The 12,319-nt window shown below is 43.4% G+C and overlaps 1 protein-coding gene across 1 annotated transcript in view; it reads left to right on the forward strand.

The window, feature by feature from the left end:
• The first annotated feature begins 1,600 nt into the window (after nt 1-1,600).
• Nucleotides 1,601-12,319, forward strand: part of GRB10 (growth factor receptor bound protein 10) — a 294,569-nt gene continuing 283,850 nt past the window's right edge. The window contains exon 1 of the mRNA XM_027837264.1: nt 1,601-2,114. The gene's annotated coding sequence lies outside the window, so the exon portion shown is untranslated. The remainder of the gene's footprint in view (nt 2,115-12,319) is intronic.

Here is a 12,319-nt window from a genome sequence, read left to right on the forward strand (position 1 = left end):
ACAATATAATCTGCTGTTTCATTACTCAAACGTTCCCAAACTGAATTTTGACTCCACCACAAAGAGGCCTGAAGTTAACTAGAAATAGATATAAATATAAGATCAGGCAGAGATCCCAACTTCCGACTAGGTGTCGGGGAATTTTCCTAATGGGGGACTCAGAACAACTTTGACTTAACTCAGAACTCTGTTTAAAAAAAAAAATTAAAACAAACTTTGTAAAGTGGAAGAGGAAGGAATCAAGTGGACCTTAGGGTCCTAGATTTAAAAAGAGCTAATTATTGTAATAGAGGTGTCAAAAATATTTTAAAAATGTAATGGTCCAAATGTCCCTTTTTACAAGTTGTCATGGAGCAAATGCTCTGGTGATGCGGCTACCAAGAAAAAAAATGAGAAGTCCCCATCCTTACGTAATTTATGTTCAACTGGAAAGTGAGACCTAGAATGAGTTAGTGGCAGCATAGTGAGCTTAGAGGAGTGGTAGATTAGAAATCAGAGATCACAATTAATTAGAGCTGTGGCAAAGGCCCCTTTTGTCAGTCTGGTGAGATCCCTTCTCCGAATGTTGTTACTGTTGTTGTTTTTAAATTCATAATTAAAGGAAATGCTACATTTCGTAGAGATTAACAAAAATAAAGATGTAATTTTTTTCCCATTCTGGTTCATATACCTCTTGAAATCTAACCCAGGATAAGAACCCCTGATCTCTAGAGTTCTTCCATCTTTAAAAGCTATGTCCGTATGGCCCTAATGGACTTGCCCAAGGTCGGATGGAACTGTGAACTTTTTCCAGGCTTTTTTCATACCAGACATCGCCTCCACTTTGGGTGCAGCTTAACTCACTAGAGCTATTAGTCTCTCACTGAGGTACTGTCTGAATTAAATAGGCTTTTTATAGATTCACCTGGGATACTAACCAGTGTATATAATCTTGCTTTTATGGGAGGCCAGTTCCAATTAGTCGATTTACAAAGTTTTGGAAAACAAAGTTTGTTAACTGAGGACGCCCCATATTTTTTACCTCTGTGCTCACATGCTCCGGCCCTGCCTCTCTCAGGCTTGCAAGCAAAAGAGCTGCTTCTCTCTCCAAATTTGGGTTCTTGGGAGAAAAGAGTTGGTAGAAAAAGCTGGTTATTTTTTAACCTTTCAACCGATGTCTCTTTCTGTGCCTGATCTATGACTCTAGCACATGCTATAGAGAAGGCTAGCTTCCTAGTCATGAAAAAAGTGCCCAAACAAAACCCACGAGTGGAAAGGTGAAAAGGACCAGACTTCCCCTCTGTCTTTTGGTTCCTCCTCATCTCCATCCAGACAGATTCCCAGAGCTCCAGACTGCAGCGGTGGCTGCAGGGAGCCCTCTACGCTCCCCGGCAGTCTGGTCATCGTAGCAGCAGCACCAGCAGCAGCGGCAAGCAAGCAAGCAAGCAAGCAAGCAGCAGCGGGAGGAGGAGGTGGCGGAGAAGGAGTTGGAAGAGGAGGAGGGGAAGGAGGGACAGGGAGGAGGGGGCGGAGGAGAAGAAGGCGGGGCCGGCCGGGTTTAAAGCCCATTAAAGGGGGTGGGGGAAGTGAGGGAGCCCGGGAAGGGGGTGATAGATCTTGAGCTGGAGAGTCAGCTGAGCCTCTCTCTGTGAGAGCCCCAGAGCCCGGTCCTCGGAGGAGGAGGAGGAGAAATCGCAGGCGGCGGCGGCGGCGGCGGCGGCGGCAGCCGCCCTATCCCCAGGAGCTCCAGCGGCGGGAGGAGGAGAGAAAGAGAAAGAGGGAGAAGGAGAGAGAGGAGACTGGGCGATTCCGGCGGCGGCGATTGCGAAGGCGAAGCCACATAAGTTTTCTTGAAAATCCTTTTACGGCCGACTACGTGCACGGGCGTGCGAATCTTCTGCGGAACGACTGGGCAACTACGGGAGTACCCAGTCCTGCCTTCCCGCTCCGAAAGTGCCAGTCTTGCCCCCTCCCCCCCTTTTTTCCCTTCTTTCTCCTGCCTCGAATCGGTTCAGCTTGCCACCCGACCCTCGAGCGAAGGCTCCTACCGGGACCTCCGGAGCCAGTTGTGAGCGGGGTGGGGGCCCAGGGGCGACTCTGAGGAAGGAGGCAGCAGCAAACAGCACCAACAGCAGGTAGGCATGCAAGCATGCATGTATGCATGCACGCCCAGAGAGCGAGCCGGAGTTCCTAGCGGCTCCCGGCCCGTCAGGGTAGACCCGCCTTCCTTGACCTCACCCCACTCACCCAGCCTGCATAAGTTTTTTTTGAGGGGGGTAAGGGGGAAGGTGGAGAAACCACGGAAGGCAGACTGCCTGGGGAGGCGATTGCCAAGCCCCCCGGGGGGGCCCCTGGGACCCGCGGGTCCTTCTTCTTGCAGGGTTGGGGTGCTGGTGGTGCCTGTGTGCGGAGGGGCGAATGCAAGAAAAGTTGTTTTCTGCATCCCCTTCCGGCCCGGAGCTGGCAGAAGTCGCCGGGGGAAGGAGGCAGCCCATTGCGCCTGCCGCTTGTCCGCGGAGCCGGCGCGGAGGGCGGGGAGAGGAGCGCGGAGCCAGCCCCCCCACTGCGGCGAAGCACGGGGCAGGGGCTGCAGCTGGGGCTGGGGGCTGCCCCCCCAGCCGCGGTGGCCCGCGGGGTGGGGTGCCCGCCGCGCCTCGGCAACCCGGGGTCAAGATCGGGGCTAACTTGGTCCGCAGCCCTGCCTGGCCCGGCTGGGCAGCGAGTCGGCCGAGGCATGGCCCGCTCGCCCGCTAGCCTCCCGGCCGCCTTTCCCTGCCGCGCCGCTCACTAGTCTTCTCTTGACCCCTTGGGGGAAATGTTGAGCCTGCTCGCATTCTTCTACGGGCTTGTCATAAGTGAGGCACCCCTCATTTCCTCCAAGAAGAAGGGGAAAAGCAAGAAAAAAGCAGATGCTGGGGGGATGGGGCGGGGGGTTAGATTTGCCGGGCTGGGAGGCACTGGGAGCTATGGAGAAAGGAAGAGTGAGGGCGGGTGCCACTGGGGGTGTAATTGTCCTTTTCCCTCCCCTTCTGTTCACTACCCTGGAACTGGGATTCCGGTCCTTGGTCAACACTCCCCTGGAAAGGGGAGGGGCTAAGGGGGGGAGGTTTTTGCATCTGCATTTATTGTCTTGACGGCTGTCTCTTTCGTACCGTGTGCTAATGTGTGTTACATATTTGTGTGTCAGTGTGTATGCATAGGGGAGGGGGAAGGGAAGGAGGTGACATTCTTGCATCTGTATTTATTTTCTTGACCGCCGCGTATTCCAAACCGTGTGCGTGTGTATTACACGCATGTATACATGGGGGGGAATGGATTGTGTATGCGTGTGTGTGTGTGTGTATGTGTATGTGTATGTGAGCGGGCGCGCGCACGTCAGTTAGTATTTGAGTTCTTGGAAGGAAGCTCAAAAAGTCGAGAACCCTCACCTCCCCCCTTCCCCTTCCCCTCCCCATCCCCCTCCATCTTCCCAGGACAGCTTTTCAAGAAGTTTAATTGCACTTAGAGTTGGAGCAGGTAAGACACAAAGATGTGGCTCGGTTACCCTTTTAACTGCCAACAGTGGGAGCAGGATTAGAGTGTGACTGTTTTTGAGAAGGAAATTTCTGATGCAATTCGCTGCCTTCGGTAATTGCGTCTCCAAACCCCCTGCTTCTCTCTCTTGGCTAGGTCTGCTGACTGCTGCTGGAGCTCGCTGGCGAGTATGCAAATGGCAACTGGATTTTGAGGGGGAGTAGAGTGGCTGACCAAACTTTTTTTTTTTTTAACTTAAACTCTGAGGAGCCACAAGTGACTTTCACACCATCGAGATTTGTTAGAAATCTAAGAATGCTAAAATTTAGTAATAAAAAAAGAGTACTTCCCCTACAATGTATTTTTAAAGTCATATTTTTATTACAAACCCAGTTCCAAACCTTATGTAAGAGGTACCAAACAATCCCCCCCGCAAAAAAAAACCACACACAAAAAAAACAACTGGCAAAAGTATGCTTGCAAGTAAACGTGCGTTATAGCCCCCCCACCTTCTCTTTATTGCTGTTTTAGAACTGCCTGAAACTTCGGGACTAAAAATGCTGATTCAGCAATTGGGAGCCCCACTTTATGTCGGCAGTGGTACTGTTTAAAATGTGATTTGTTGTACTAGGAACATATGTTAGTATGGCAACAAAACTCTGAGTCTGACATTGCCATGTAAGTGCTTCTCCCCCCCCCCTCATTTGAGTAAAGACACCCGCTCACCTTCCAAATGAGAAAAATAAGGGAGTTTTGCATCTGGTAAGAAGTAGTGGAAATTGGGGCCAGTGAAAATGGTTTAAAAAAATCCTTCTTAAAGGGAAGTGCCTTTCTTTTTTCTTTTTCTTTTCTTTTCTTTTTTCTAGTGGTTGTTAAAAGTAAGCCTCTAAAAGCAGATTTAAATCTTTCCAGCAGTGATTCTAGAGGGTTAGGGTCTCCCCCCCCCCCGTTAAAAAATAGTACAAAAAACCCCACAAAACTGGGGGCTTATTGGACTTGATGTCCCAGTTGTACTTTGAGTGCTTGAAAGAGAAGGTAACCAGGCTAATCCCAGGATTAAAGGGGGTGAATTATAAGGACAGGTTGAGAAAGAGGGGGAGAAAAAAGCCCCCAGCAAACTAAACATAGGAAGATGAGTAATACTGAATAGGAAAACAAAATCTCTCCGAAACACCAAATTACAGAGAGTTTGAATATAGCGTGAGGCATGATGATATAACTAAATCTTTTGGAAGTTGGAAGGAGGAGGCCACACAGTTTTTAAAAAATAGGACCTTCATACTGATGCTTAAGCAAGCCCTGAATATTTACAACCTATAGAAACCATATCCTGACTTGAACAAAGAAGTCTATTGTACTTTCCCCTTCATCTCAGACCTGTAAAATTCTTAGTTTGCATAACTGATAAAGTGTATTTGCTGATTTCAAAGTTGGCATAATTAAAGAACAACCCACTTCCTGTATATTCTGTTCAACTCTAGCTGCAGGGGGAAAAAAAGAGTGCTTGGGAGAATACATTTTGGTTTATTTTGGAGGCTAAGTTGCCGGTTTGCTAGGAACCCTCCATCTGTGTGCAGAAAACTTGGGCTCTATTTTCGTGCCCCCTTAAGTTTGCATACTTGTGTGCTCGTGTGGGTACTCTGCATGTTCACTGCATAATCCAGATAGATCTGTTTTGCAGCCTGTTAGAGCAACATGCGATCTCATTTTATGAGAAATAAATATTTGCATCATTCCTTCAAGTAATCAGCATTAAGTTCAGATGTTTATTTAAATCAACTTCCCTGACAAGTATACTGAGATTACATTTTTTAATTTCTTACAACTCCACTGATCACAGAGTGGCATGTAAGAAACCTCAGATGGTAAACACTATTTCTTTTTTATAACTGGAGCTAAAAAATTAGCCTCTGAGAGGCTTAATGGACAAAGGAGCTGTGCAGTGAGACCCTTTTGACAAGATTTTTGCATAATTTATTGGCTGGTGGTGCAATATTTAACACTTGGTATTTTGAGCCTAACCCTGAATGTTAATAGGCTTATACTAGAAGTGAGTGAACTACTCTTGATTCACTGAAGCGTTTACTTATTTGTCTTTAAGTTGAAAGCCTTGGTTAGTATCCAGTCTGATTTAAACCTAATAGCTGATTTTACTTTCTCAACGTTTCTGAACTAAACACATAAGAGAGCCCAAATCATTGGATTTTCTTCAGTTTTATTTTTTGAGCACATTGCACATTTCAATCACTGTGACATGCCTGGGTAGAAGGCCTGCCGTTAAATCTACTGGTGGGGAGGAGGGGAGCCAGACTTCCCCTCCCTTATTATTGGGTGAAGTCATAAGAATGGCTGGTTTGAAAATGGCACTTTTCTCTCTGTCTCTTTGTCTCTCCACCATCTCTCTCTCTCTCTCCCTCTCTCTCTGTCCCCCCCCTTCCTCTTTCTCTTTTCTCTCATCTCTGTCCGTCTCTGTCTCCCTCTTGGTGTTTAGTCACACATTGAAAGAGGGAAGAAGTATGTAATTTTTGAGGACTTTCACTTATATGTACTATATAAGGCTGCTTTCCCCTTTTTTCTGCTTCCTTGGAATGTATTAAGAGTTTAAACTTCATATGCCCCTATTAATCAGTTCAGTGCTGTTCATGAAAGGAAGGAAAATGGAGATGGAAACTCTCTCCTTGTCCCCAAATGGCAATCTTGAGCCCCTCTTGTTTAAGAAAAATTGTATTAGTTTGTTGAAACAGAAGACAGACTGCCCCAATTTTAAAACTGTTTACATTTGTATAGGGAGAGGGAAAATGGACCATAAATAAAATCTAGCCATCTTCTTTTTACAGCAGCAACCTTTGGGGATGGGTACTTTGACTTCTTAACCTATAAGATAGAGCTGAAATTAGTTATTTTGTTATTGGGCCACTTTGACACCAAAGGGAGCCAACTTGATCATTTAAAATTTAACAGATGCAAGCCTCCTTTATTTTTCTCTGTTGGAAGGTAACCGAGAGACCAGACTCAAGTGCAGTGTGGGAAAAAAAAAAATCCCTTACATGGCTGTGTCAGACCCAGAGTTTTCTTACTATTCTAACAACATAGTATGCTAAAACACATTTGTTAATAAGGTATATTTCTTGTACAAAAATGACTTGTCTAATACACTGAGGGTGAAATGTCCCCTGGAACACAATTATACACAGTAACAGCCTTTGGGGTGTATCCATTAATCCATTATCATGCCTCACACCAACTTTATGATGTATGAGGGTACTTCCACAGCAGTTATTCTGGGCACCTTTCACTATTATGATGGGCCTCAGGGTGGAGGTAAGGGTGGAGACAACTGGCTGGAATATGAATGTGCAATATTAGAATTAGCCTGTGAACATAAATACAATATACATTCAGAAAAGGCTGTTGTATCTTATTTGAAGAATTTTATCTGCCATTGTTCTTTTGCTCTGGTCCAGGACCTGTGTAGTTAGTTGAGTCTTCTGCATGCAGCATTGACTAGAAGAAAAGGCAAGCAGTGTTTTTTTTTAAACAAACAAATTTGAGCAAAACCTGTTTCTTATACAAGAGTGTGTCCAGTTTAATCTACTCTGAAAAGTCCATCTTTAAACTATGTGCATTTTTTTATTCACCAAAAAATATCTCAACAAAAGCTTTGTTACTTTTAAAATTCTCTGCTCTTTTAATGGAATCCTATTGTTAGCAATCCTACGAGTTTCTATGTTGGCCTTAAATGTTGGTGTTGCCTTAGAATAACTATTGTCCCATAACCCTACCAGCCAATGAGATGTAACTGCCTCCCCCTTCCCTACCTCCCCCCTCCCTCCCAAACCCCCCAGCACCACCCCTATGGTCATGATAGATATGTTTGACTTAGCTCATTGTTCCCCCTGCCTCCTTCTTTTCCTGCAATAGCAAACATTCCTAGCTAAAGCATAGATGGAAACTAGAATGATAGACCCAAGAACTAGAAGGGCTGGCAGAAGCCATATAGTACAATTCCTTCATTTAGTTGATGAGGAAACCAAGGCCCTCAGGGATTAGGTGAGTTGCCCCAGGACAAGGTGAGTAATAAGCATCAGAGACAGAATTTGAACCTGGGTCTGCTGACTCCTGAGCTGGTGTTCTGTCTTCTGTGCCAAACTAAACATCCCCCACAACCAAAATGCCTAATATTTTACAGAATCCCCCAGGGGTGGGATGCTTTTTGTTTTAGCCGTGTAGTAATATCTTTTTTTTTCATAATTCAATCAATGTTTGTGGATTTTTAGTGCTCCTTAAGAGTTGATCAAATGAGGGGGCAGCTAGGTGGTGTAGTGGATGGAGCAGCGGCGCTGGATTCAGGAGGACCTGAGTTCAAATCCGTGTCAGACACATAACACTTACTAGCTATGTGACCCTGGGCAAGTCACTTAACCCCCATTGCCTAACCAAAAAAAAAAAAAGACAAGATTGATCAAATGAAATTACCTGAAAGGCTCTCTGCCATCTTTAAAGTACTATATACAGGCCAACTTATTATTTATCTAATCTGAGTAGTTAGACAAAAATATGAGAATGACCTTTATTTTTGACTGATGATATTACACGCTCTTAAGTATCTTCTTTGAGCTACCTTTTTGGAAAGACTTTAGAGGTTCTGTCCTTTTCTTGTCTTCCCCAAGCATAGGACCTAGTCTCTGATTTGTTGATACCACAGAAATACTTCTGATTGGCTTGAATTTTCTCTTGTGAAATGTAAACTGGAAATAAACATCTACATGCACTTTTTCCTGGTGGCCCCCCCCCCTTTTTATGTGCGCTTTCAAGAACAACACTCATTTGGATCTGTAAAATATAAATTCTGCCGTATTTGGCCTCAGATCCAGGAAGATCTTGTTTTTATTTTTTAATTTTTAGTTTTTTTATTAATTTATTTTGATTTATCAACAATCAGTTCCATATGCTTTTGAGTTTAAAATTTTTCTCCCCCTTCCTCCCCACCACCCTCCCCAAGATGGCACAAAATCTGATATAGGCTATACATATACATTCCTATTAAACATATTTTCAGCTTAGTGATGTTGTAAGTAAGAAGTGGAACCAATAGGAGGAACCATCAGAAAGAAGGAACAAAACTCAACAGAAGAAAAAAATAGCAAATAGTATACTTTGATCTGCATTCAAACTCCATAGTTTTTTCTTTGGATGTGGGTAGCATTTTCCATCATGAGGCCTTTGGAGATGTCTTAGATCCTTGTATTTCTTGGAAGGGTTAATTTTATCAATATTAGTCATCAACAATGTGACTGTTGTTGTGTACAAGTTCTTTTGGTTCTGCTCACTTCACTCAGCATCAGACCATACAAGTCTTTCCAGGTTTTTCTGAAATCAGCCTGTTCATCATTTCTTATAGCACGATAGTATTCCATTACATTCATATACCACAACTTGTTTAGCCATTTCCCAATTGATGAGCATCCTCTCAGTTTCCAATTCTTTGCCGCCACAGAAAGAACTGCTATAAATATTTTTGTCCATGTGGATCCTTTTCCCATGAAGATCTTGTTTTTAAATGCCACTTCTCAACACCTCACATCTTTTCGACCTTGGGTATGTCACTTAAAATATTAGTGCTCTCAGCCAACTGTCTTCTAATGGAAGAAAAGGTGCCTACCTACATTAGGGAATTTCTTTATCTGGGAGTTGCCTACAACAATAAAATTACAGGAACCTAAATTCCTCTCTTGATATTTGTTAAAACATTTGTTGCATTATTTTGTAGGCAGATCTCATTTCAGTTTTTTTAGATTTTAAGATGGGGAGACTTGGAATTGTATCCGTATGGACTAATTTTGTGTTTAATCTAAGCACTTGACAGTTTAAGATGTTGCTTCTATTCTCCTAAAAGTTCAAAGGCATCACGTGTTTCGCTCCCTTTTTCCCTACTCTTTTAATGTACTAAGCATCCTTAGATGGATCTTGGATCTCCACCACGGTAGATCCTAACCTCTCCATGGCATGAAATGTAAATTAATACTAGCTAGCTTTTACATAGCACTCTGAGGTTTGCCCAGAACCCTATACATATTTTATCTCTTTTAATCCTCACAACAAACCTACAGGGTAGGTACTCATATTATCCCCACTTTACAGATGGGGAAGCTGAGACTGAAAGAGCTTAAGTAACCCCTGTCCACAATGACGCAATTAGTGTCTTGAGGCAGTATTTGAACTCTGGTAATAAAAATAATAATTGGAGGCAGCTAGATGGCTCAGTGGAAAGAGGGCTGAGCCTGGAGTTAGGAAGAGCTGAGTTCAGATTTGGCCTCAGACACTTATCAGTTGTGTGATTCTGGGCAAGTCATTTAACCTCTGTTTGCCTTAATCTACTGCAGAAGGAAATGACAAACCCCTCCAGCTTCCTTGCCAAGAAAACCCCATGGATGGTTTTGGAGTGCTGTGGTACGTGGGGTCATGAAGAGTTGGGAATGACTGAACAGCAACAATAACAGTTAATAACAAATAGCTAACGTTTATATAATGCTTAGTTTGTGCCTGATACTGTGCTAAGCATTTTACAGTTATTATCTCATTTGATACTTAGAACATCCCTGGGAGGTGCTGTTATTATCCCCATTTTACAGCTGGGGAAATTGAGGCAGACAGAGGTGAAGTGACTTGCCCAGGGTCACACAGCTAGTAAGGATCAGAGGCAGAATTTGAACTGGGTCTTCCTGACTCCAGGCCTGGTACTTTACCCATTGTGCACCCCCCGGTTCAGTGCTCTTTCCCCTTTGCCACCTAGCTGCTTTTGGGACAATGAACCATTCCAAGTGGAAAAATACTCCATGTCTGCATTTCTTCTTTTCTCTTTCCACACTTCTTTCTCTCTGTAAGATAAAGGCACTATCTAGATCATACGCAGAACCTGGGTTTCCACCCAGGGATTTGGATTTGTTGTGGCTTACCTGTTGCTATTACTCTATGCTTCTAATTGATGAGTTGACAATCGAGCCGGAATTGTGCTAATACCGTGCTCTACCTTGATTAACAAATCTCAGCGGACAAAGCTCCCATTTTAACCAGGTTGGTCTGGGAGGGGATGGAAGAGAAGCTATGGAGGAGGAGGAAGCAGCTGGAGCAATAGAGGTGTGGTCTCTGGTGCCTCTTGCAGGACTTGCCCTAAGCTGATGGACAGGGTCAGATTCTCGTATAAACAGCATGTCCAGCCTCTTGTAAATGGTCAGTTCCCACTGCTGTAAAATGAGGGGGCTGATCTAGGTAAACTTCATGATACCATGACCCAGGGCTCTTGGTAACCTTCATTCTGTGTCCTTTGGTGTACCTTCATTGTGTATCATTTTCGCATGAAATAGCATTTCAGTTCACCACTATCCTAAACAAGGATGGAATCCTTTCAGGAAGGATTGTCCCTGTATTTACTCTTTATTGTCCTTTTGGCAAGTGAAGTCACTTACTCTTGTCTTATTTGACGGGTTTTTCATATTCTCCCATGACTGAAAAAATTTTGCCTTAGGTTCCCTTTGGTGAAACTACCTTTCTGGGAGGTACAAGTGTGAGTCTAGCTAAATGCCTGGGTTGAAATCAGGAACAGGTGAACTTTGGGAATCTCTGTGCCCTACATACAAGTGACTCTGGGGCATCTCTCTGAAAATGGGCCCTAGGCAGCCTATAGGTCTTGAATCCTATAGAAAACTGATTAGTGTAACACCTGTTTCAAAAGCCCTTCCAACAGAGGCTATTGTTATTGTTACTCTGTCTTTAAGAGCCAATTGGAATGTTTAGGATTTGGCTATTGGGGCTGTCAATTTTTGAGAAAACCGAAAAAAAAGTTAATATGGAGGATTTGGGAGAAACTGAGGAGATGATAGAAAGAGGATGAGGGAAAACATCTTTCTTGAGAGCTGCTTTAACTATTATTTGATGAAGAAACATAGAGATAATTTTATGAGGAGTGAATGTGGAGAGAAAGAATGTTAAGGGTCATGGTTTGAGAGAAGTGGAAGAAACTATTCTTGTCACTTGTGGAAAATAGCTAGAGGGGGCAGAAAGAAGATGCAGATATTATTTTTCTCTTTGAAATTATTGTAACTTTACCTTTGCAAGAGACTCATTTGTTATCCTGACCTGAGTGAAATAAATATAGTTTGAGACTGTTTTCAGAAGTCATCTGATGTTATATAGTTTTGAAATAAATGGCTATGATTGTTTTCACAGCTAAAATCCTATAAATAATTATCTGTGTATTATTATTGATTTCATTGTTAGTAAATTATGTTTTCAATAACTTTACTATTTAATCTTGGGAAATTTAGAGATTTAATGTATGTAGAGATGAGCAACTACTATGAAAAAGATCATTTCTCCAGTTTATTGACAAAATAATATATAATGAACAAGAGGTGGGAGCTCTGAGCTTAGTTGATTATGTGAAAGTTGGAATTTTATTACTTGAGAAACATCTAACCACATTTCTAGATTACTCTACATTCCTAGTTTTGACATTTAACTCTATGACCTTAGGCATATCCTTTACCCCAGGGTTGGGGAATCTGTGGCCCAGAGGTCACATACAGCCTTTTGACTGAGTCCAAGTTTTACAGAAAAAATCCTTTTATTAAGGGGGTTTGTTAAATGAAATTTGGATTCAGTCAAAGAGTGGCACTTGAAGGCCTAGATGGCCACATGTGGCCTCTAGGCCACAAGTTCCTCACCTCTGCTCTAGAACTAAGGATGATTGAGATTAAATATAGGAACCAAGTCAAGTAACAGGTTGAAGGGTGACCTACAGCCCTAGTGACTGGTTGCTCCTGCCTAT

This window comes from Vombatus ursinus, unplaced genomic scaffold (genome assembly GCF_900497805.2).
Source record: "Vombatus ursinus unplaced genomic scaffold, bare-nosed wombat genome assembly UNPS02014820.1, whole genome shotgun sequence".
Taxonomy (NCBI): domain Eukaryota; kingdom Metazoa; phylum Chordata; class Mammalia; order Diprotodontia; family Vombatidae; genus Vombatus; species Vombatus ursinus.